Source organism: Bubalus bubalis, chromosome X (assembly GCF_019923935.1).
Source record: "Bubalus bubalis isolate 160015118507 breed Murrah chromosome X, NDDB_SH_1, whole genome shotgun sequence".
NCBI lineage: Eukaryota > Metazoa > Chordata > Mammalia > Artiodactyla > Bovidae > Bubalus > Bubalus bubalis.
Window position 1 is genome coordinate 76,063,331 of NC_059181.1, and position 24,259 is coordinate 76,087,589.

Sequence of the window (24,259 nt, forward strand, 5' to 3'; positions counted from 1 at the left end):
GGAACTAAAAACAAAAATGATTAAAAGTGTTGGCATCTGGGAGCAAGAGTAGAAGTGAGAGGGGGCTATCTGGCAGTTCTTAATTTTCAATATAGTCTTCCCTACTATTTGGTTACTTAACTTTGTGTTACTTTTTAAAAATACTAAAATGTTCTCAGAGGCAAAAGCAGAAATGACATTTCATCTTAGCTGTTTTAAGAGACACATATACGCATGTATGCTTAGTTGCTCAGTCCTGTCTGACTCATTGCAACCTTATGGACTGTAGCCTGCCAGACTCCTCTGTCCATGAAGTTTCTCAGGCAAGAATACTGGAGTGGGTTGCCATTTACTCCCCCATCAAGAGAGATGAGTAACCTTAAAAAAATTCAGCATACAAAATTTCAGCCTTGATGTGCTGTTTACTGACAATGTTTATTACATGTATTTTAAAATAATTCCACATATTTTTGATAAACTTTTGGTAAATATACTAGCAAAAGGGTGCTTTTGCCAAAGTCTTGCTTACATTTTGAACATTCTCAGAAATGATGAGAGGGGGAAGCAGAATATACCTGCATAAGCAATACTCTACAAAGATAATTACTCAGGAACAAGGAATATAAGCACATATAGGATAGTATAATAGTATTTGGTAAGTGCTAGGAAATAAAAGGAGTAGCAATATAGTAACTTCAAATTAGTCATGGGAACACACAAAATATTACATGAATACATAGAAAATTTAATAAATATATAAATAAATAACAAAACCAATAGAGAAATACATGTAATGCAATTGAGCAATTCCTAAAGATTATGTTTTAAAATATGGGTTAAATGCTTAATAATATATTTCCTTTCCTTTATTCATTTTACAAAGGGAAGGGAAATAAATTTCAAAGCTAAAACTGTAAAATTCTTAGAACAATAGGGGAAAATATTCACACCATTGGATTTGGCAGTGAGTTTCTTGACTATGAAAACAAAAGCATGAGCAGAAAGAAAACAATTTGACTTCACCAAAATTAAACCATAAAATGGAAGAAAATGTTCGCAAATCATACATCTGATAAGGGATTAATATCCAGAACATTAAAAAAAAAATAACTCTTACGCCTCAACAACAACAAGCAAACAACTGAATTTCAAAAGGCTTGAAGGGACGTATCTCCAAAGAAGATACACAAATGGCTGATAGGGACATGAAGAAATGCAAATCAAAACTACAAAGAAATATAACTTCAAATTTGCAAAGGACAGACTGTTTGTGCCTCCCTCCACAATACAAATGTTGAATTATTAACCACCAATGTGGTGGTATTTGGGAGTGGGTTCTCTGGCAAGTGATTAGGTCACGAAGTGGAACCCTCATAAGTGTGATTCAGTTCAGTTCAGTTCAGTTCAGTCGCTTAGTCGTGTCCGACTCTTTGCGACCCCATGAATCGAAGCACACCAGGCCTCCCTGTCCATCACCAACTCCCGGAGTTCACTCAGACTCAACATCAATGGAGTCAGTGATGCCATCCAGCCATCTCATCCTCTGTCATCCCCTTCTCCTGCCCCCAATCCCTCCCAGCATCAGAGTCTTTTCCAATGAGTCAGCTCTTTGCATGAGGTGGCCAAAGTACTGGAGTTTCAGCTTTAGCATCATTCCCTCCAAAGAAATGCCAGGGCTGATCCCCTTCAGAATGGACTGGTTGGATCTCCTTGCAGTCCAAGGGACTCTCAAGAGTCTTCTCCAACACCACAGTTCAAAAGCATCAATTCTTTGGCGCTCAGCTTTCTTCACAGTCCAACTCTCATATCCATACATGACCACAGGAAAAACCATAGCCTTGACTAGATGGACCTTTGTTGGCAAAGTAATGTCTCTGCTTTTTAATATGCTATCTAGGTTGGTCATAACTTTCCTTCCAAGGAGTAAGCGTCTTTTAATTTCATGGCTGCAGCCACCATCTGCAGTGATTTTGGAGCCCCCTAAAAATAAAGTCTGACACTGTTTCCACTGTTTCCCCATCTATTTCCTATGAAGTGATGGGACCAGATGCTATGGGCTTAGTTTTCTGAATGTTGAGCTTTAAGCCTACTTTTCCACTCTCCTCTTTCACTTTGCTCTTATTGACAGTTTTATCTTTTCACCTTGCTTATAGATTCTTTCGTTGTGCAAAAGCTTTTGAATTTGATTAGGTCCCTTTTTTTTTTATTTTTAGTTTTTATTCCAATTACTCTAGGAGGTAGGTCATAGAGGATCTGGCTGTGATTTATTTCAAAGAGTGTTCAGCCTATAATTTCCTCTAAGAGTTTTATAGTTTCTGGTGCTACATTTGGTCTTTAATACATTTTGAGATTATTTTTGTGTATGGTGTTAAGAAGTGTTCTAATTTCATACTTTTACACATAGCTGACCAGTTTTTCCAGCATCACTTATTGAAGAGATTGTCTTTTTTCCATTCAATATTTTTGCCTCTTTTGTCAAAGGTAAGGTGCCCATAAGTGCATGGATTTATCTTTGCATTTTCTCTCTTGTTCCATTGGTGTATATTTCTGTTTTTGTGCCAGTATCATACTGTCTTGATGACCATAGCTTTATAGTATAGTCTGAAGTCAGCAAGGTTGATTCCTCCAGCTCCATTTTTCTTTTTTAAAATTGCTTTGGCCATTCAGGGTCTTTTGTGTTTCCATACAAACTGTGAAATTATATCTTCTAGTTCTGTGAAAAATATCATTGGTAGTTTGATAGGGATTGCAAAAATCTATAGATTGCTTTGGGTAGTGTAGTTATTTTCACTCTATGATTCTTCCAATCCAAGAACATCATTTATATCTTCATTTGCTTGTGTCATCTTTGACATCTTTCATGGGTGTCTTATAGTTTTCTTCATAGAGGTCTTTTTTCTATTTAGGTAATTTTATTATTACATATTTTATTATTTTTTCAATGATGAGTGGGATTGTTTTCTTAATTTCTCTTTTTGATTTTCATTCTTATTGTATAGGAATGTAAGGGATTTCTGTGTATCAATTTTACATCCTGCAACTTTACTATACTCATTGATTATCTTTGCTAATTTTCTGGTGGCATCTCTAGGGTATTCTATGTAGAGAATTATGTCATTTGCAAACAGTGAGAGCTTTATTTCTTCTTTTCCAATCTGTATTCTTTTTATTTCTTTTTCTTCTCTGTTTGCTGTGGCTGGGGCTCCCAAAACTATGCTGAATAATAGTAGTGAGAGTGAGCACACTTATCTTGTTTCTGATTTCAGAGAAATGATTTCAGTGTTTCAACACTGAGAGTGATATTTGCTGTGGGTTTATTGTATATGGCCTTTATTATATCGAGGTATGTTCTTTCTATGCCTACTTTCTGGAGATTGTTTTTAGTCATAAATGGGTGTTGAATTTTGTCAAAGGCTTTCTCTGCATCTATTGAAATAATCATATGGTTTTTATCTTTCAATTTGTTAATATGGTGTATCACATTGATTGATTTGCTAATATTGAAGAATCCTGCATCCCTGCAATAAAAGCCCACTTGGTCATGGTGTATGATTTTAAATGTGTTGTTGGATTTTGTTTGCTAAAATTTTGTTGAGGACTTTTGCATCTAGGTACATCAGTGATATTGGTGATAATGGCTTGTAATTTTCTTTTTTTTCTTTTTTTTTTTTCTTTTTTTTGGTAGCATCTTTGTCTAGTTTTGGTATCAGAGGGATGGTAGCTTTGTAGAATGAGTTCTTGAGTTTTCCTTCCTCGCAATTTTCTGGAAGAGTTTGAGCAGGATCAGTGTTTGCTCTTCTCTAAACTTTTGGTAGAATTTTCCTGTGAAAACATCTGGCTCTGGATTTTTTTATTGTTGGAATATTTTGGTTACAGTTTTCATATCTGTGTTTGTGATTGGTCTGTTCATATTTTTTATTTCTTCCTGGTTGAATTTTGAAAGGTTATATTTTCCTAAGAATTTTTTCATTTCTTTCAGGTTGTCCATTTTATTGGCATATAGTTTCTCATAGTAGTCTCTTATTATCGTTTGTATTTCTGTGTTGTCTGTTGTAATTTCTGCTTTTTTATTTTTTAATTTTATTTATTTGAGCCTTCTCCCTTTTTCTCTTGATTAGTCTGGCTAACTGTTGGTCAATTTTATCTTCTCAAAGAGTCAGCTTTTTAATTTTATTGATCTTTGCTATTGTCTCCTTTATTTCTTTTTCATTTGTTTCTGCTCTGATTCTTATGATTTCTTTCCTTCTAACTTTGAGGTTTTTCTATTCTTTTTTTTCTAATTGCCTTAGGTGTAAGGTTAGGTTGTTTATTTGATTTTTTCTTGTTTCTTGAGGTAGGCTTGTATTGCTATAAACTTCCCTCTTAATTGCTTTTGCTGAATTCCGAAGGCTTTGAGTTGTCATGTTTTCACTGTCATTTTTTTCTAGGCATATTTTAATTTCTTTTATGATTTCTTCAGTGGTCTGTTGGTTATTCAGAAGCATATTGTTTAGCCTCCATATGTTTGTGTTTTTTAATAGGTTTTTTGTTTTCCTGTAGCTGATATCTTATCTTACAGCCTTGTGATCAGAAAAGATGTTTGAAATGTTTTCAGCTTTTAAAAATTTACCAAAGCTTGATTTGTGGCCCAAGATGTGCTCTATCATGGAGAATGTTCCATGTGCACTGAGAAAAAAAGTGAACTCTATTGCTTCTAGATGAAATGCTCTGTAGATATCAGTTAGGTACAACTCGTCCAATGTATCATTTAAAGGTTGTGTTTCCTTCTCAATTTTCTGTCTGGATGATCTGTCTATTGGTGTGAGTAGGTTACTGAAGTCCCCCACTATTATTGTATTACTGTCAATTTCCCTTTAGTAGATGTTAGCATTTGCCTTATGTATTGAGGTGTGCCTATGTTTGGTGCATATATATTTATAATTGTTGTATCTTTTTCTTAGATTAATTCCTTGATTGTTATGTAGTATCCTTCTTTGTCTCTTGTAATACTCTATATTTTAAAGTCTTATTTTATGTGATATGAGTATCGCTAGTCCCGCTTTCTTTTGATTTCTGATTGCATGGAATATCTTTTGTCAGCCCCTCACTTTGAGTCTGTATGTATCCCTAGGTCTGAGGTGGATCTCTTGTAGACAGCATATATAGAGGTCTTTTTTTGTAGACAGCATATATAGGGGTTTTTTTTGTCTGTTTTTTGTTTCCATTCAGCCAATCTGTGTCTTTTGGTTGAAACATTTAGCCCATCTACATATATGGTAATTATTGATATATATGAGCTTATTACCATTTATTTTATTGTTTTGGGTTTGCTTTGTATGCCTTTTTTTCCTATCTAGAAGAAATTCTCTAGCATTTATTGTAGAGGTGGTTTGACAGTGCTGAATTCTCTTAACTTCTGCTTGTTTGTAAAGGTTTTGCTTTTCCCTTTGAATCTGAATGAAATCCTCTTGGGTAGAGTAATCTTGGTTGTACATTTTTCCCTTTCATCACTTTAAGTATATCCTGTCATTCTCTTCTGGCAGGCAGAGTTTCTCTTGAAAGATCTGCTGGTAGCCTTATGGGGATCATTTTGTATGTTATTTGTTGCTCTTCCCTTTTTGCTTTTAATGTTTGTTCTTCGTGTTTAACTTTTGTTAGTTTGATTAGTATGCCTCTTGGTGTGTTTCTCCTTGGGTTTATCCTGTATGGAACTCTCTGGGCTTACTGGGACTTGGGTAGCTATTTCCTTTCCCATTTTGGGGATGTTTTCGATTATAATCTCCTCAAATATTTTCTCATGCCCTTTCATTTTTTTTTTTTTCTTCTTCTGAGACCCCTATGATTCAAATATTGTTACACTGAATGTTTTCCTAGAGGTCTCTGAGACTGTTCTTAATACTTTTTTTTTCATTTCATATATGATTTTATACATATTTCAATGCCATTCTCCCAAATCATCCCACCCTCTCCCTCTACCGCACAGTCCAAAAGACTGTTCTATACATCAGTGTCTCTTTTGCTGTCTCGTATACAGGTTTATTGTTACCATCTTTCTAAATTCCATATATATGCGTTAGTATACTGTATTGGTGTTTTCTTTCTGGCTTACTTCACTCTGTAAAATAGGCTCCAGTTTCATCCACCTCATTAGAACTGATTCAAATGTATTCTTTTAATGGCTGAGTAATACTCCATTGTGTATATGTGTTTTTCCTTTTCTGTGTTCCACTTCAGTTATTTCCACCATTTTATCTTCCAGCTCACTTATCCATTATTCTGCTTCAGTTACTTTACTGTTTGTTCCCTCCAGTGTACTTTTTAATTTATTTTTTTTATTGAAAGATAATTCACTTACAGAATTTTGCTGTTTTCTATGAAACCTCAACATGAATCAGCCATACATATACATATATTCCCTCCCTTTTGAAACTCTCTCCCGTCTCTCTCCCCATCCCACCCCTCTAGGTTGATACAGAGCCCTCGTTTGAGTTTCCTGAGCCATACAGCAAAGTGCCATTGGCTATATATCTTACATATGATAATGTAAGCTTCCATGTTACTCTCTCCATACCTCTCACTCTCTCCTCCCCTCTCCCCATGTCCATAAGTCTATTCTCTATGTTTCTCCACTGCTGCCCTGTGAATAAATTTTTCAGTACCATTTTTCTAGATTCTGTATATATGCTTCAGAATACAATAGTTATCTTTCTCTTTCTGACTCATTTCACTCTCTATAATAGGTTCTAGGTGCCGGGAGCCAGCGTGAGCCAGCGTGAGGAACTCCACCCATGGCAAAGGTCACGAGGAAGGAGGCTTGGCATACGCAAAGGCAGGATCAAGCCTCAGAAGTCCCCCTGGAAATTCTCGAGCATCTACCCCCAAAACCAGAGTCTGCCTACTTTACTGCTTTGTCCTCTCACCTACACCTCTGACTTTACGGGGGGCTGTCCTGGGTGTGACAAGAGTGTTTTAGTTCACAACCATGAGAGGCATGAGATGTTCTAAACTGTCTGAATACAGATTCCTTTGAGCAGTTAAAAGATTGATTAGAAATTGTATTGGTAAAGGGTTTTTCACTTGTTGGGCCAATGTTTGCTGCTAAGTTTCCATATCCCTTACCTACTGTGTCCCTGGCAGTGTATTAATTAATATAATTGGTGTAAGTAGTAGCTTTAATGTTTGTAACCTTGGACCCTTGAGTTAATTCTTTTTCTTGTTATAGCCCACCATACCTTTGCCCTATAGGAATGCAACTTTATCTAATGCTTTTGGAGGGCGGAGCCTGACTTTAGAATAATCACCTTTAGAGAAAAATAAGTTTCTTAAAATTTTAACAGGCCTCCAGGCCAGAAGATGATGCAAATCATCTAAACTTTTGCATATGATAAGTTTGCAGGAAGAAAGCCTGGCTTACTGCATGACTCTACCCCTTCCCCCATTATCCTCTATGCATAACTTAAGGTATAAAAACTACTTTGGAAAATAAAGTGCAGGCCTTTTTCCCCAAAACTTGGTCTCCCCATGTCGTTCTTTCTCTCACCTTCTGGCTGAATTATTCAGCCTCTTTTCTCCACTAAATTTTCTCACTAAGCTATCCTTATTTAACCACTCTTTATATATTTAATTAACATTTAAATAAGCTGTTGTTTCCTGATCGCCGATGCCGTCTCCCCTTCAAATTCCCTGGATCCCCCGGGGCTGGACTCCGGCATCTAGGTTCATTCACCTCGTCAGAACTGACTCAAATGTGTTCTTTTTTATGGATGAGTAATATTCCATTGTGTATATGTACCACAACTTCTTTATCCATTCATCTGTTGATGGACATCTAGGTTGCTTCCATGTTCTAGCTGTTATAAATGGTGCTGCAATGAACAATGGGATACATGTGTATTTTTCAATTTTGGTTCCCTCAGGGTATATGCCTAGGAGTTGGATTGCTGGGTCATATGGTGGTTTTATTTCTAGTTTTTTAAGGACTCTCCACACCATCTTCCATAGCAGCTGTATCAATTTACATTTCTACCAACAGAGTACATCATGGGAAATGCCAGGCTTGATGAAGCACAAGCTAGAATCAAGATTTCCAGGAACAATATCAGTAACCTCAGATATGCAGATGACACCACCCTTATGGCAGAAAGTGAAGAGGAACTAAACAGCCTCTTGATGAAAGTGAAAGAGGAGAGTGAAAAAGCTGGCTTAAAATGCAACATTCAAAAAACTGAGATCATGGCATCCAGTCCCATTCAGTTCAGTTCATTTCAGTTCAGTTGCTCAGTCATGTCCAACTCTTTGCGACCCCATGAATCACAGCACACCAGGCCTCCCTGTTCATCACCAATTCCCGTAGATCACTGAGACTCACATCCATCGAGTCAGTGATGCCATCCAGCCATCTCATCCTCTGTCGTCCCCTTCTCCTCTTGCCCCCAGTCCCTCCCAGCATCAGAGTCTTTTCCAATGAGTCAATTCTTCGCATGATAGGGAAACAATGGAAACAGAGACAGACTTTATTTTCTTGGGCTCCAAAGTCACTGCAGATGGTGACTGCAGCCATGAAATTAAAAGACACTTGCTCCTTGGAAGAAAAGCTATGACAAACCTAGACAGTGTATTAACAATCAGAGACATCACTTTGCCAACAAACGTTTGTCTAGTCAAAGCTACGGCTTTTCCAGTAGTCATGTACAGATACAAGAGTTCGACCTTAAAGAAGACTGAACACCAAAGAACTGATACTTTTGAACCGTGGTATTAGAGAAGACTCTTGAGAGTCCCTTGGACAGCAAAGTCAAACTAGTCGATCCTCAAGATTAATTTTAATCCTCGTATTTTATTAATTTTCAGTTCAGTTCAGTTTTGATGTTACTTTAAATGAGATTGTTCTTTTTATTTCTTTTTTAGACATTTTGTTTAGTGTATAGAATTGCAACTGTTTTCTGAATCCTGATTTTGAATCCAGAAGTTTGAATTTGTTGATAAGTTCTAGCAGTTTTTTTTTTGTTTGTTTTTTGTTTGTTTGTTTGTTTGTTAGTGGAGACTTTATATATATTCATCTTCAAACAGAGAAATTTTGCTTCTTATTTCTCAACTTTAACATCTTTCTTTTTTGTGCTAATTTCTCTGACTAGGACTTCCAGTACTCTTTTGGATAGGAGTGGTTAGAGTGGGCATCCTTGTCTATTCCCAATCCTAGAAGAAAAAATTTAACATGTCACTGTGGAGTATGATCTTAGCTATGGGTTTGACATATATAGCTTTTATTATTTTAATGTACATTCTCTCTATACTCTCTCGGTTAGCAGTTTTTGTCATGAAAGGCTGTTGTATTTTCTCAAATTCTATTTCTGCATCTACTAAAATGATCATATGATTTTAATCTTTCATTATACTAATGTGGTGTGGTGTATCACATTTATTGATTTACATATGTTGAAGTTTCCTTGCATTCCAGTGAAAAATTTCAATGACCATTGTGAATAATCACTTTAATGTCATTTTGATTAGTTTGCTAATATTTGGTTAAGAATTTTTGCATTTAATTTCATCAAAGATATAGTGTCTTTATCTGGCCCTGGTATCAGGGTAGAATGCTGGCCTTAAAAATGAATTTGGGAATGTTCTCTAATCTTCAGTATTTTGGAAGAGTTTAAGGAGAATTTGCACTAATTGTTATTTAAATATAAATTAAATTAATTTACATTAAATGTAAATTAAATTGTTATTTAAATGTAAATTGTAATTTACCAGTGAAACCATCTGGTCTTGGACTTTACTTTGTTGGGTGGTTTTTTACTATTTCCTTGCTTATTTCCTTGCTCATTATTGCTAATTGCCCTGCTAATTATTGGTCTGTTCAGATTTTCTCTTTGTTTATGATTCATCTTGGTAGGTTATATGTTTATAGAGTGTATCCATTTTTCTGAGTTATCCCATTTATTGGCATATAATTATTCAGAGCAGTCTCTTATAATCCTTTTTATGTGATATCTGTTGCAATGACTCCTCATTCATTTCTGATTTTATTTGAGTGTTCTGTCATTTTCCTTAGTCTAGCTAAAAGGTTTTACTTTTTTTTTTTTTTAATTCTCAGTTTCATTGATCTTCTCTAGTGTTTTTCAGGCCTTTATTCCATTTATTTATTATTTGATATTTGTTAGTTTCTTTTTTTTTCTAACTTTGGGTTTTCTTTGTCCTTTTTGTGGTAGTGTTAGGTTTATTTGAGAGCTTTCTTTTTTTTTCTTAATGTAGGCATTTCTTGCTATAAACTCCCTCTCAGAACTGTTTTTGCTGTATCCTATAAGTTTTGGTATGTTGTATTTCCATTTTCATTTGTTTCAAGATGTTTTTCAATTTCACTTTTGATTTGTCTTTTGGCCCATTAGTCGTTCAAGATTTTGCTGTTTAATTTTTGTATATTTGTGAATTTTCCAGTTTTTCTCCCATTATCAATTTCTAGTTTCATACCATTGTGGTCAGGAAGATATATGGTATATTTTCAATCTTCCTAAATTTGTTAGGACTTGTTTTGTGACCTAACGTGTCGTATATCTTAGAGAATGTTCCATGAGTACTCAAGAAAAATGTGTATTCTGTTGCTGATAAGTGGAAAGTTCTGTATATATTTGTTAAGGCCATTTGCTTTAAGTACAGCTCAACTCCAGTTTTTCCTAATTGATTTTCTGAATTGTAACCTATCCATTGTTGAAAGTGAAGTATTGAAGTGCCTTTTTATTATTGTATTGTTGTCTATTTCTCCCTTCATATTTCTTAGTATTTCCTTAATATTTAGGTGCTATTATTTTGGGTATACATGTATTTACAATCATTATTATCCTCTTGATGAATTGACTATTTTATCATTATATAAAGTGACCTTCTTTGTCACTTGTTACAGCTTTTGCGGTGAAGTCTATTGTATCTTATATAAGTATTGTTACAGTTTCTTTCTTTTGGTATTTCTATCAATTCATTTTGAGCCCATGTGAGTCTCTTATAGGCAGCATATAGTTGGGTCTCATTTTTCTATCCATTTAGCCATTCTATGCCTTTTAATTGGAACATTGAATCCATTTATATTTACAATAATTACTGATAGGTGGGAAGTTACTAAGGCCATTTTATTGTTTTCTGACAGTTTTGTTTTTCCCTTGTCCTCTTCTTCATCTCTTCCTGCCTTCTTTTGTGAATTTGTTTTTCATAGTGGTATGCTTTGATTCCCTTCTCTCTATCTGTTGTGTATCAACTGTAGGTTTTTGTTTTGTGGTTAGCACAAGGCTCATATAAAGCATCTTTTATGTCTAACAGTCTATTTTTTGGCTTATCAGAACTTAATTCTGGAAATTTCCTGGTGGTCCAGTGATTAGGATTCCACACTTTCACTGCATGGAGCCTGTTCAACCCCTGGTTGGCAAACTAAGATCGTGGAAGCCATGTGGCATAGCCAATAATAATAATAATAATAATTTCAACTGCATACAAAATCTCCACCCTTTTACTACCCCTTTTATGTTTTTCACATTACAATCTATTCTTTTAGTATATTGCCTCCATTAACTAATTATTTTAGCTATAGTTATTTTTAGTACTTTATATCTTTGGAGTCAGTACTGGAAATTCATTGTGTTTCTTTGGTTGTGTCCTATTTTCTTGATTTTTCATGTTCTTTGAAGTCTTACCTTATTGTCTTCTCATTTGATGTAGCAATCACCTCCTCTAGTCCTAACTGACTGACTTCAAGAGAGAAATGCCTTTCCTCATCTCTGCTAAGGATTCTCAGGCTTTCTCAGACTTTCTGTGGATAGGCCTGCTCCACACTCTTGGCTCCTTCCTGTGTCAGAATTCTTAAGCTTGTTTGTCTTTTCTTGAACCTGCAAAGCCAAGCCTAAGCACTGATTGCTTCCCTTTTGTTCTCCCAAGGTTGATGTTAAATGCTCAAGTTTGTGATCTCTCTCTGTCCCCCAGATTCAGGCCTGATATCTGCACGTGCAATATTTGCTGTCTGAAAAAAGCTCAATCTTATTTCCATCAAGAGTGCACACAGAGGTCTGATCACAGGTTGGGGAGTGTGTAGGGGGGAGCCTAACAGGGTCTTGGGATTGCCTTTAGACCAGTTTTTTTTTGAGGGGGGGGATTTGCTGGTGAGGTGATCTGAGTGGCTTTTGGGAGGCTCTCAATGGAGGCTGTGATGTGGCTAGTAGGATCCATGTCCTTTTGATACAGATGTTTCATTCAGAGCACTGGCTTCTGTTCTCCCAGCTTCTCACTGCCCCCAAGTCACATAGCTCATGATTCAGTACTCTGGAAGGGCAAGAGAGAAATGGGCCCCTTTGGCAGGATTCCACATGGCTGAAGTAGCCAAGTACTCATTCCCATGCTCTCATGTTCCCCTGTAGAAGAAATTACAAGCCAACAAAGGCTCTCTTTCACTGAGATGTGCCACTCTGGGGGAGGGGTAGATCAAAATATTCCTTTTACCATTTCCAATGTGTCACATCTTGGATTTTTATTTTACTCCTGTGGTATGCTGGAACTTCTCCACTGGACTCCTAGATTTCCACAAATGTCCTCTCATTTGTGGTTTATTGTCTAAATTAGTGTCCTCTGGAGGTTCCTAGATCATGGCTAAGAAGGGCTGGAGTTGGTTCATGGACCACTTTAGGGTCCACATCTGGCACCACTGTCTGCATACCTATTACCTAATGTGTAGATAAGTAAGAATCCTTCCATGTTTCTTATGTATGGTACTAGATTCCACAGCTCCATCAAAGGTACTTTTGCTTGTGGGTAGATGCCAAATTTTGTTGTTGAGGGGTAGATACTTGCAAGGGACATCTTGTCGAGCCATTTTGCTGATGCCACTTTTATGTAATTTGGTTATAGCAGGCTGATTAGACTAAGACACTACCCATTTAGGTCACTCTTATTTAAGAAAATAGGACAATAACCAGTGTTGGTGAAGTTGTAGGGAAATTAAAGCCCTCATGCATTGCTGTTGAAAATGTAAAATTGCATAGCTGTTGTGATAATCAATTTGGTGGCTTCAAAAAAAAAACATAAACATAGAATTACCATATGACCAACCAATTCCATTTCTAAATATAAATACAAAGAATTGAACACAGAGACTCAGATACATGAACATCCTGTTCCTAACAGCATTGATCACAATAGACAAAAGGCTAAAACAGCAAAATGTCCACCAACAGATGAATGGATTAAATAAAATGTGGTATAAACATATAATGAAATATTGTTCAGGCTTAAAATGGAAGGATGTTCTAATATATGGTGCAACATGGCTGAACCTTAAAAGCATTATGCTAAGTGAAAGAAGCAGATACAAAAAGACAACTATTTTATGATTCCACTTTTAGGAATTACATAGAATGGGCAAATTCATAGAGACAGAAAGTGGAACAGAGGTTATCAGAAGAGAAAGGAAAGGAAGTAAACACTTCTTGTTTAATGGGTACAGAATTCCAGTAAGGAATGATGAAAATTCTGGAAATGGATACTAGTGATGGTCGTATATATTGTTAATGTACTTAGTGCCACGAAATTACACACTAAAAATAGTTAAAATGGTACATATTGAATATTTTTTACAACAGTAAAAAAGAAAATTTTTTAAAGGGAAAAGAATTCTTTTTAAATTATATTTTTTTTCTTTTCTTTTAAGCAATCTCTGATGTTTGGCTCTGATGTTATGTGGTATAAAAGTTAAAATATCTAAAATGCTGATTTCAAAAGTTCCCTGGTAGTCTAGTGGTTAGGACTCCATGCTTCCACTCGAGGGAGCATAAATTCAGTCCCTGGTGGAGGAACTAAGATCCTGCATGCCATTCCATAAGGCCAATAATAATAATAATAAAATGCTGATTCCTAATGAATTTATTTCATTGTACCTTGGCATTTGTGGATACAGTTCCACTGCTGAGCTCAAAATGGAAAATGGACATATGCTATTAAAAAATAGACAGATAACAACTCTGAAACTGCTGTAGATGTATACTGTGATTGAACAAATAAGCATAAATGAATGATGAGAGTTAGGTTGCCCACTGTTGACAAGGGGTTTTAAAAGGAAACAAAAGGAGAAGCCCAGAGTGATCCACGTGCTATTGGACTGTGCATGCATGAATGCTAAGTCACTTCAGTCATGTCTGACTCTTTGTGACCCCATGGATTGTAGCCCATCAGGCTCCTCTGTCCATGGGATTCTTCAGGCAAGAATACTGGAGTGGGTTTCCAGGCCCTCCTCCAGGGGATCTTCCTGACCCAGAGATGGAACCCACATCTCCTGCATTGCGGGCAGATTCTTTACCCACCAAGCCATCTGGGAAGTTCCATGCTATTGGATTAGAGTTAGAGATCTCAGTATGATCTTATGCTTTGCTTAATAGATACATATGGATGCATATATGCATATTGGCCACCTCATGCAAAGAATTGACTCATTGGAAAAGACTCTGATGCTGGGAGGGATTGGGGGCAGGAGGAGAAGGGGATGACAGAGGATGAGATGGCTGGATGGCATCACTGACTTGATGGACGTGAGTCTCAGTGAACTCCGGGAGTTGGTGATGGACAGGGAGGCCTGGCGTGCTGCGATTCATGGGGTCGCAAAGAGTCGGACACAACTGAGCGACTGATCTGATCTGATCTGATGCATAACTGGGCTAGGATGTACACCTATATTTTCTTGCTCTGATAGCTGAGACTGCCTAGAAGCAATGACACCCCAATGAACACACTTCGTGTCTAAAAGTTCATACTTAATATCATTCTTCAATAAAAATAACCGTGAGTCTTTGAAAAAAAAAATGACTGACTGATTCATAGGCTTAAATAGGGAATATAGAAGATGAGACTGAAGCATTTTGTAACGCCATAAAGTAAGGAAGTTCTCAACACACTCACAAAGGGGTAGTGGGGCCAACTGAAACAGCTTCCAATGGCCAAAACTTGAAATATATGAACAATAAAAGAAACTAATATTGGATTATAACCCAAAATACAAAATAAATACCCATGAATCCATATTGATATAAATGAATTATTGAATAAGTAAATAGACAAGTCTCTTCTGTATAAGAATTCTAAATGACTTATATACTGTCTTCAAGGAGATGAAGCATAACTCTTCATTCCTTAAGGAGGTTGTTACTGTGACTTGCTTCCAAAAAGTAGAGTATTAAAAGGGAAGAGGAGAGAAAGTAACCTTACAGTGGAGAACTCTGACAAACACAACCTTGACCACATTATTAACATCATCAGTAATAAGTAATAGATAAATGTATACCTTTGATATGATGTGACGAGAATGGCACTTCACTTCTGTGATCATCCTCCCCAAAACTCTAAACCCAGTCTAATCATGAGAAAAACATCAGACAAACACACCATGTTGTAAGGTGTCCCGTACCAAAACAGAGACCACATGTGATATTTAAGCTGACAGTCTTAATTAAGGTATTGACTGATGGCCAGCATTAACCTGGAGAAGGCAATGGCACCCCACTCCAGTACTCTTGCCTGGAAAGCCTGGTAGGCTGTGGTCCATGGGGTCGCGAAGAGTCAGACAGGACTGAGCGACTTCACTTTCACTTTTCACTTTCATGCATTGGAGAAGGAAATGACAACCCACTCCAGTGTTCTTGCCTGGAGAATCCCAGGGACGGGGGAGCCTAGTGGCCTGCCATCTATGGGGTCGCACAGAGTCAGACACGACTGAAGCGACTTAGCAGCAGCAGCAGCATTAACCACTAGACATGAGAGTAAACAGGCCTTGCAATGATTCCAACCTCCAGAATTCTAGAATTTCAGCTGAGGTTTCAGGAACTGTGGAACAGAAACAAACCATCTCCTCTGTATGCTGAATGCCATGTTACATAGAATCCATGAGCAAAATAACCTGTACAAATTAAGTTTGGGGATGATTTTCTATGCAGTCATAGAAAACAATCATAAAATGATATTTTTCCAACAACTTTATTGAGATATAATATATATAGAGAGAGAATTAAAAATTGTCCTAATATTTTCTTCAAACTTGTAATAGTTTTAGCTACTACATTTAGGTCTATGATCCATTTACAGTTTAATTTTTGTGTACAATATGAGGTAAAGGTAGAAGTTAATTTTTTTGTATGTGGATAACCAGAATCATTTGCTAAAAAAAATTATATTTTTCCTCATTTAATTGCCTTGCAATCTTTGGAAAAATCAATTGACCATAAAGCTAAAGGTTTATTTCTAGACTCTATTTTTTTTCCATTAATCTATATATTTATTTTTAGGCCAATACCACACTGCCTTCAGTACAGTAGTTTTATAGTAAGTTGAAGTTGGGTACCTTAAGTCCTACAGCTCCTTTCCTTTCCAAAGTTGCTTGGATTTCTGGGTCTGGGTTCTTTGTGTTCCCATATAAAATTTTGGATCAGGTCATCAATTTCTTTGAAAAAAATCACCTGCTGAGATTTTGATAGGAATTGTGTTGAATATATTGGTCAATGTGGGGGATTTCAGTCTTTAAGTTTTCTTTGCAATATTGTGTAGTTTTCAATGTATATATGTCATATACTTCTTTTGTTAGTTATTTTTAGTTGTTATAATGAATATAATTTTTGATGTTATAATGAATATAATTACATCTTACTTTCATTTTCAAATGTTCACTGCTCTTGTACAGAAACACGATTGGACTTTGTATCTTGTATCCTATGATCATTTTGTGTGCTATTAGTTCTAATTTTTTTGGTAGACTACATGTAAGATCTTGCCACCTACAAATAGAGTTAGTTTCACTTCTTTTCAAATTTAGATGCCTGTTACTTAATTTCCTGTCCTTATTGCTCTGGCTAGAACATCCAGCAAATAGTGGTGAGAATGTAAATTTTTCCTCATTCCTGATTTAAGGAGGAAGCATTCAGTCTTTGATCATTAAGTATAATGTTAACCATAGGGTAAACATATTGTTTCTCTGTATATGAGGAGTCATTTGTCTCTTGTTCAAGATTTTGTTCTTGGCTTTCAAAAGTTTGACTACAATATGACTACATATGCACCCCTTTGTGTTTATCCTACTTGGAATTGAGCTTCACTGACCTGCCAATTAATATTTTTCACCAAACTTGAAAAATTTTTGATTATTTCTTCAAATATTTTTTTTCTTTCTTGTCTCTTCTTAGATTCCTATTACATGTAAGTTGGCATGCTAGAAGTAGTCACAGAAGGTTCTGTTCATTTTCTTCAGTTTTTTTCCCTTTGTTTTTTAGACTGGATGACTCTTCTCTCTGCCATTTCAAATATGATGTTTGAGTAAATATAGTAAACTTTCATATCAGTTATTGTGATTTCAACTGAGCAGTTTCCATTTGGTTCTTTCTAACGTTCCTTTTTTAAATTGAGACTTGCTCTTTTTTTGTATCATTGTCATCATGTGTTTGTACTTAGTCACTCAGTTGGGTCTGACTCTTTGTGACCCTGTGGACTGTAGTCAGTCAGGATCCTCCATCCATGGGATGGGATTTTTTTCAGGCAAGAATACTGGAGTGGGTTGCCATTTCCTTCTCCAGGGGATTTTCCTGAATCAGGGATAGAACCTGTGTCTCCTGCATTGTAGATGGATTCTTTACCCACTAAGCCATTGGGTTGTCATCCTGTTGTTGTTGTTGTTGTTGTTGTTGTTCAGTCACCCAGTCGTGTCCGACTGTTTGCAACCCCATGAATTGCAGCATGCCAGGCCTTTCTGTCCCTCACCACCTCCAAACTTTGCCCAAGTTCAAGTTCATTACATCAGTGATGTCATCCATTTCATCCTCTGACACCCTCTTCTCCTTCTGCCCTCAATCTTTCCCAGCATCCAGAACTTTTCCAATGAGGCAGCTGTTGTCATCACATTTTCCCTTAATTCATAAACAATGGTTCCTTTAATTCTTTGAACATATTTATCAGTATTTTGAAGTCCTTGCCTGCTAAATCTAACATCTGGGCTCACTCGGGCAGTTTCTATTGAATTTTTCCCTGAGTGTGGGTCACTCTTTGCCATTTCGTGTCTTGTCATCTTTGAAAACTAGACATTTTATACAATGTATTGTAGCAGTTCTGGATTCCTTATTCCACTGAGAGTGTTGTTCATTTTGTTTGTTTCATTTATTTGTAGCCTTCCTGGGCTTAATCTGTAGAATTTGTCTCCTCCTGCTTTCTGGTCTCTAACTGTTCTGCTTTTTTTTTTTTTTTTGAATTTTATTTTTCCTTTTGAGTTTGGCTTCCTAGGAGTCACCTCTGTGTCTTTTTATTTTAATGGTCAGCTAATGATTGGTTAGAAGCTGTGCTCAACCAAGTTGAGTCAGTAAGGTATCCACCCACTGCTGATGGATTTGCATGTGATTTTAAGTATGTGTACAAATTCAGGCCATTTTCAGCTATTAATTTTTACCAGGTCTTCTCAGGTCTCCACATGCATTCGTTAAGCCTCCTGGACAGCCAAGGATAGTTCTTCTATGCTTTTCTCATGACCAGAATTTCCCTATTAAATCTCAGCTTTTTAGTTTGTCTGCCACTGACTCCAACCAAGACTTCACCTTGAGGCTAGCATTGTTCCTGGCTTTTCTTGCTCATTTCTGCCAAATTTGGTACTTTATCAACAATATCATTGGATATAGGTTTTTCATCATCTATTCCAAACCAAGTTAGTCCCTTCTACCAGTAAATCTGCTGATTTTTCACTGCCAGCCCCATTGTGGTAGAACAACCTCACCTACCTCACCTGATATGGAGGTAGGATGGAAGTAGTTCCAGAAAAGAACACCATAGACTTTCACTGTTCATACCTGAAATTCAGTTTTTCATGAATTAATATTTCTTTCTTTTTTTTTCCTACTTGCTTCTCTTCAAGCTCTGAAATGGTGGGTTTTTTGGGTTTTTTTTTGTTTGTTTTTTGTTTTTGCTGCAAAAAGCTTTATTGTTTCCATTGTGTCTGAAACTTGAGAAATGGCTCCATCTTCTTGATGAGTTTCACCTCCTCATCTAGGAAGTGGTTCTCCAGGAAGTCACAGATGTGGGGGTCTGCAAGGGCAGAACCCAGGACATGCAGATCCAAAAGGGCCTGGTTCAGCCTTTTCTCTATGAGAAGGGAGGCTTCCATAGCATCCTGGGTTTTACCCCACTCATCTTGGAATGGCTTCTGTACATCCAGGAAGACGGCAAGGCCGCCGCTCTGGTTTTGCATATTCAAGAGACCGCTCTACACCCTCGTGCTTCTCCTTGGCCAATTCATGAAAAAAAGTGGCCCACACCCTCCAGAGCCACATTGTTGTGGTCAAAATAGAAGCCCAGAGAAAGGTAGGTATAGGAAGCCTGCAGGTGCATGTAGAGCAGGCGGTTGATGGCGGCCTCTACCTCTGTGGAATAATTCTGACGAATCTTGGCGCTCATGGTTATAAGGAGTTAAGCTCAAAAAGTGATGGCTGGCCCTGGTGATCACGGACAGCTGAGTGGCTGATTCTGAAGGTTGCAATGGAAAAAAGTTGAAGGCTGGTCCGCTGCTGGAGCAAGGGACATCCCTGGGTCTGTTCTGTCCAAGCATTGTTGAAGCAAGACACAGATCTGCAGGACCAAGAACTGCACTTCGATGACTAGTTTTTTGAACAATGTTGTTGAGTTTTACAGTTGTTTTGGGGCAAAGGAATTTTGTTGTCTTCATCACTACATCATAGCCAGAAGTCCCCATGTTTCCTTTTTAAAATAACCTATGGTTTTGAGCTTTCATTAGTTCAGATGGCTTCTACCTAATTAGTCTGATCTAGTAAGATACTAGTAAGATTTCAGTGCATCAAATATTTGTTGAGCACCAACAATGGGCTTGACTAGATTTACATCCCTAATTACAAGTCCAAACATAATAACTTCTCCTAGTATTACAATTCAATGTGTCTAAATAAAATAGAATCATGGTTCTGGAGCTTTAATGTTCTTACAAATCACCCAGATCACCTGTTAAAAATGTAGATTCCTGGACAACAGGAATTTATTTGTAGGTTCATATTTAGCAGATTTAGGATAGAACTCAGGAAGTTATATTTTAAACAAGATTTCAAAATAATTCTGGTGCAATTGGTCCAAGGACTGTACTCAAGAAATACTAATTAAGAATCATACCTGAATAAAAAGTGGGCATGTATTCTTCCTATACTTTTATTAATATATCCAGGTAATTGAGACTGGAGTATTTTACTTTGCTTTTTGTTACACTCGTATCATATGTGCCCTTATCACATCAACAGTTTGATCATACTGCTGGTAGTATATTGTGTTAGCTATGGTTTTGTCTTCTCAATATGACTTTCTCCCACCCCGTTCCTCCTCTAGTACTAGAACCTTTTTTGGGGGTCAGATTGACTCCTCTAACTGACCACAGGAGTGGTAAGACAATGGGCATTTCCAGTAGTATTTCATCCCCTTGACCCAAATGTTTAGTTCAGGAATGGGCAAGTTATCTTAGCCAGTCACTGAGGGAAATTTCTAGAACTTTTACTGGAACTTGAGTAAGAAATTCTGTCTCTGCAGTTGAGAGATATAAAGATGGTAGAAACCTATACTTGCTGCTACCATAGGAGATTTTCCAAAAGATGACATACACACACAGGAAATCAGAGTCAAAGAGGGAAAGTGAGAGCTATCCTTTCAGTGTCTGGAACCAGATCTGCCTAAAGATCTGGACTTTCAGACGTCTGTTTGTACAAACCAATAGATTTCTCTCTTGTTTGAACTAGTTTGAGTTGAGATATCCTTCACCTGAAACTGAAATTGTCAAAACAAAACTTGCCTTTGAGTAGAATTTCTCCAGTTATACCATCAATCCCCTGCTTCTGATCACACACAGATACACATACATACCTATTCTCCCTTTGTCAGAAGTTCTGGGACTAGTTCCTGTATTAAAGACATACCAGATCTCTGTTTCTCAGATCTTAATACAAATTTACCAAGATATAATTTTAATAAAAATAAATACTAATAAATAATGGCCATAGATATATAAAAGATTTTAATTCCCCAATTTAGCCCAAACTCTACTCTTTTGAATGCTCAATATTTCATCCTTAATAAATGAAAAGTGGAGGCATCCAAGATGGTGGAGAAATAGGATGGGGAGATCACCTCTCTCCCTTCAAATACATCAGAAATTCATCTCCATATGCAACAAATCCTACAGAACATCTTCTGAAAGCTGGCAGAAGACCCCAGACTTTCAAAAGGGCAAGCCAATCTCCTTAGAAGAAGGTAGGTTAAAAGATGAAGATAAAAAACGAGACAAAGGATTTCAGGATGGGAACCTGCACTTCGGTGAGGGAGTTGTGAAGGAGTAAAAGTTTCCACACACTCAGAAACCCCCTCAGGGTTGGGGGCAGGAGGGAGCTTTGGAACTTCAGAGGGGAGTTCAGCAACAGATGCTCAGAAGACAAAACGGAGAGAATTCACTACAGAGATCATTGCCGAACAGCACTTCCCAGAAGAGAAGTGGCGCACACAGCTGTGCCAGCAGCAGAGAGTAGGGGCAGAGTGCTGAGGCTCAGTCAGGTTCAGGTATTTGACCCTAGGGAGAGGACCGGGGTTGGCTGCCACAAGGATACTCTAAGGGGGCTGGTGAGATGCAGCTGAGGGAGTCTAGGATGGGGACGGGGCATCTCAGAGAGGCAGGAAATTGTAAACACCAGGAAACTCTGACTTCACCAGCGGCCACCAAAACCAGCAAAACTGGTAGGAGCACCACCAGCAGAATTGGACATGACTGCAGTTTATGATCCCAGAGGAGGAAACATAAGCCATTAGCCACTGCCAAAGCAGCTACCACCAGGCTGTGAGCAGGCACAGGTTACTGCCCACACCTTACTGGGAGCCTAAGCAACTTGGCCCTTTCTAGGGACCCATGACCTGGGGCCAATTCTTCTGGGAGAGTACACAACCCAGCTGACTATAACAACATTCAGCAGGTTTCTACCACCTCAGGCACTCCCTGTTACATCCCAATTGTGGCTGACATACCCTTCCCTCTCCCCAGCCCAACTGATCAAGTGAGCCCTAATAAGTCTCAGTCTTTTGCCCCTTCTTGCCTGGATGGGGGGCAGACAGCAGAGGGCAGCCTACAAGCAGAGCTGGGTCCAAAACCAAAGTGGAACACCAGGGGCTGCATGACCAAAGAAGAGAAAGGGTATTAGTAACTGCAGCCACAGGTGCAATGGATTAAATCCCCACAATTACCTTGAGACTGTGGACTTTGGGGACAACTGTGGAATTTGGGAGCAAGTACAAGCTGGAGTAAGGCCAGATCTGAGACTGAGTAAACCCCACACTGCCCACAACAGGTCCAGAGACCTTCCTAGAAATATTGGAGGACTTTCTGAGTAGGCAGATGGACTGGAATACATTGTGTGGAGTGGAAAAAAAGAGGAATCATGAGGACCTTCTTCTTACCACCACTCTCTATATAATTTCCCCCCTTTTTTCTTTTTCATATTGTTCTAAGGTTGCTCTTTCTATATTATTCCCTTAATTTTTATTTTTTATAACCTACTTTTTACTTTTGTAAAGCATCTTAGTTTAAACAAATTCATTTTATTTTATTTACCTCTTTTATAGTACCCTTTAACTATATTGCATTTTTTCTATGTTCTAAATTTTGTGTTTTTGAAAATCTAGTTTTTAGTATTCATTTTTATGTATGGGTTTATTTATTGGTTTGATTGTTCTTTTCTTTTTTGGCTCCTGTTTTTATCATCTTTTCTCTCTTATCTTTGAGAGTGTGAGTTTCTTGGGTGTTCTAGACAATTGAGTGTTGCTTTCATCAATCATCTTGGGGTGTTGTCTTCGGTGCTGTGTAGCCAAAGAAGTCTCGGTGCTACAGTAAAGGGTTTAGCCTGAAGCCCCAAGGTGAGAGACCTGAATTGAGGACTTTGTACCAGAGAAATACCAACCCCATGGAATATTAATCAGCAGGAGCTCTCCCAAAGGCCTCCACCTCAACACTAAGACCAAGCCCTACCTAAAGGCCAGCAAGCTCCAGTGCCAGATGCCCTTTGCCTATCCTTCAGCAAAACAGGAACATAACATTGCATATTAGCAGACAAGCTGCCTAAAGCCATACCAAACCCATAGACACCCCAAAACACACTACTGAATATGGCACTGTCCTTCAGAGAGAAAAAATCCAGCTCCATCTATCAGAACACAGGTACGAGTCCCCCCAACCAGGAAATCTTCACAAGGCACTGGTCCAACTCCACTCATGGGGGTGAGACTTCACAATTAAGAGGAACTATAGACCACCAGACTGCAGAAAGGAAACCACAAACACAGTAAATTAACCCAAATGAAAAGACAGAGAAACATGCAGCAGATGAAGGAACATGGTAAAAACCCACAAGACCAAAAAAATGAAGAGAAAATAGGCAGTCTACCTGAAAAAGAAATCAGAGTATTGATAATAAATATAACATAAAATCTTTAAAATAAAATTCAGGCACAGATAAATAGGCTGGAGGCACAGTTTGAAAAGATTTAAGAAATGTTTAACAAGGACCCAGAAGAAATGTTTAACAAGGACCCAGAAAAAATAAATAATAGACAATCAGCAATGAACAACATAAAAACTGAGATTAAAAACATACTAGAAGGAACCAATAGCAGAGTAACTGAGGCAGAAGAATGTATAAGTGAGCTGGAGGACAGAATGGTGGAAATAACTGAAGCAGAGCAGAATAAAGAAAAAAGAGTAAAAAGAAACAGGGACAGTCTCGGAGACCTCTGGGACAACATTAAGCTCACCAATATTCAAATTATAGGGGTCCCCAAAGAAAAAGAGAAAAAGGGTATGAGAAAATATTTGGGGAGATTATAGCCAAAAAAAAATTCCTAACATGGGAAACAACTAGCCACCCAAGTCCAGGAGTCCCAGAGAGTCCCAAATAGGATAAACCCTAGGAGAAACATGTAAAGACATATATTAATCAAACTAATTAAACAAAGTACAAACATTAAAAGCAGCAAGAAAAGCAACAAATAGCATACCATATGGATCCCCATAAGGCTACCAGCTGATCTTTCAAGAGAAACTCTGAAGGCCAGAAAGGAGTGGCAGGATATACTTAAAGTAATGAAAGAAAAAAACCCACAACCAAGATTACTCTATCCAGCAAGGATATCATTTAGATTTGAGGGAGAAATCAAAAGCTTCACAGACAAGAAAAATATAGAGAATAGAGCAACATCAAATTAGCTTTACAACAAAGACTAA

General features: G+C 37.5%; 1 pseudogene; it reads right to left on the reverse strand.

Annotated features, from left to right (window-relative positions):
• Positions 1 to 18,189: 18,189 nt before the first annotated feature.
• On the reverse strand, positions 18,190 to 19,802 carry LOC112582302 (annotated as a pseudogene).
• Positions 19,803 to 24,259: the final 4,457 nt, after the last annotated feature.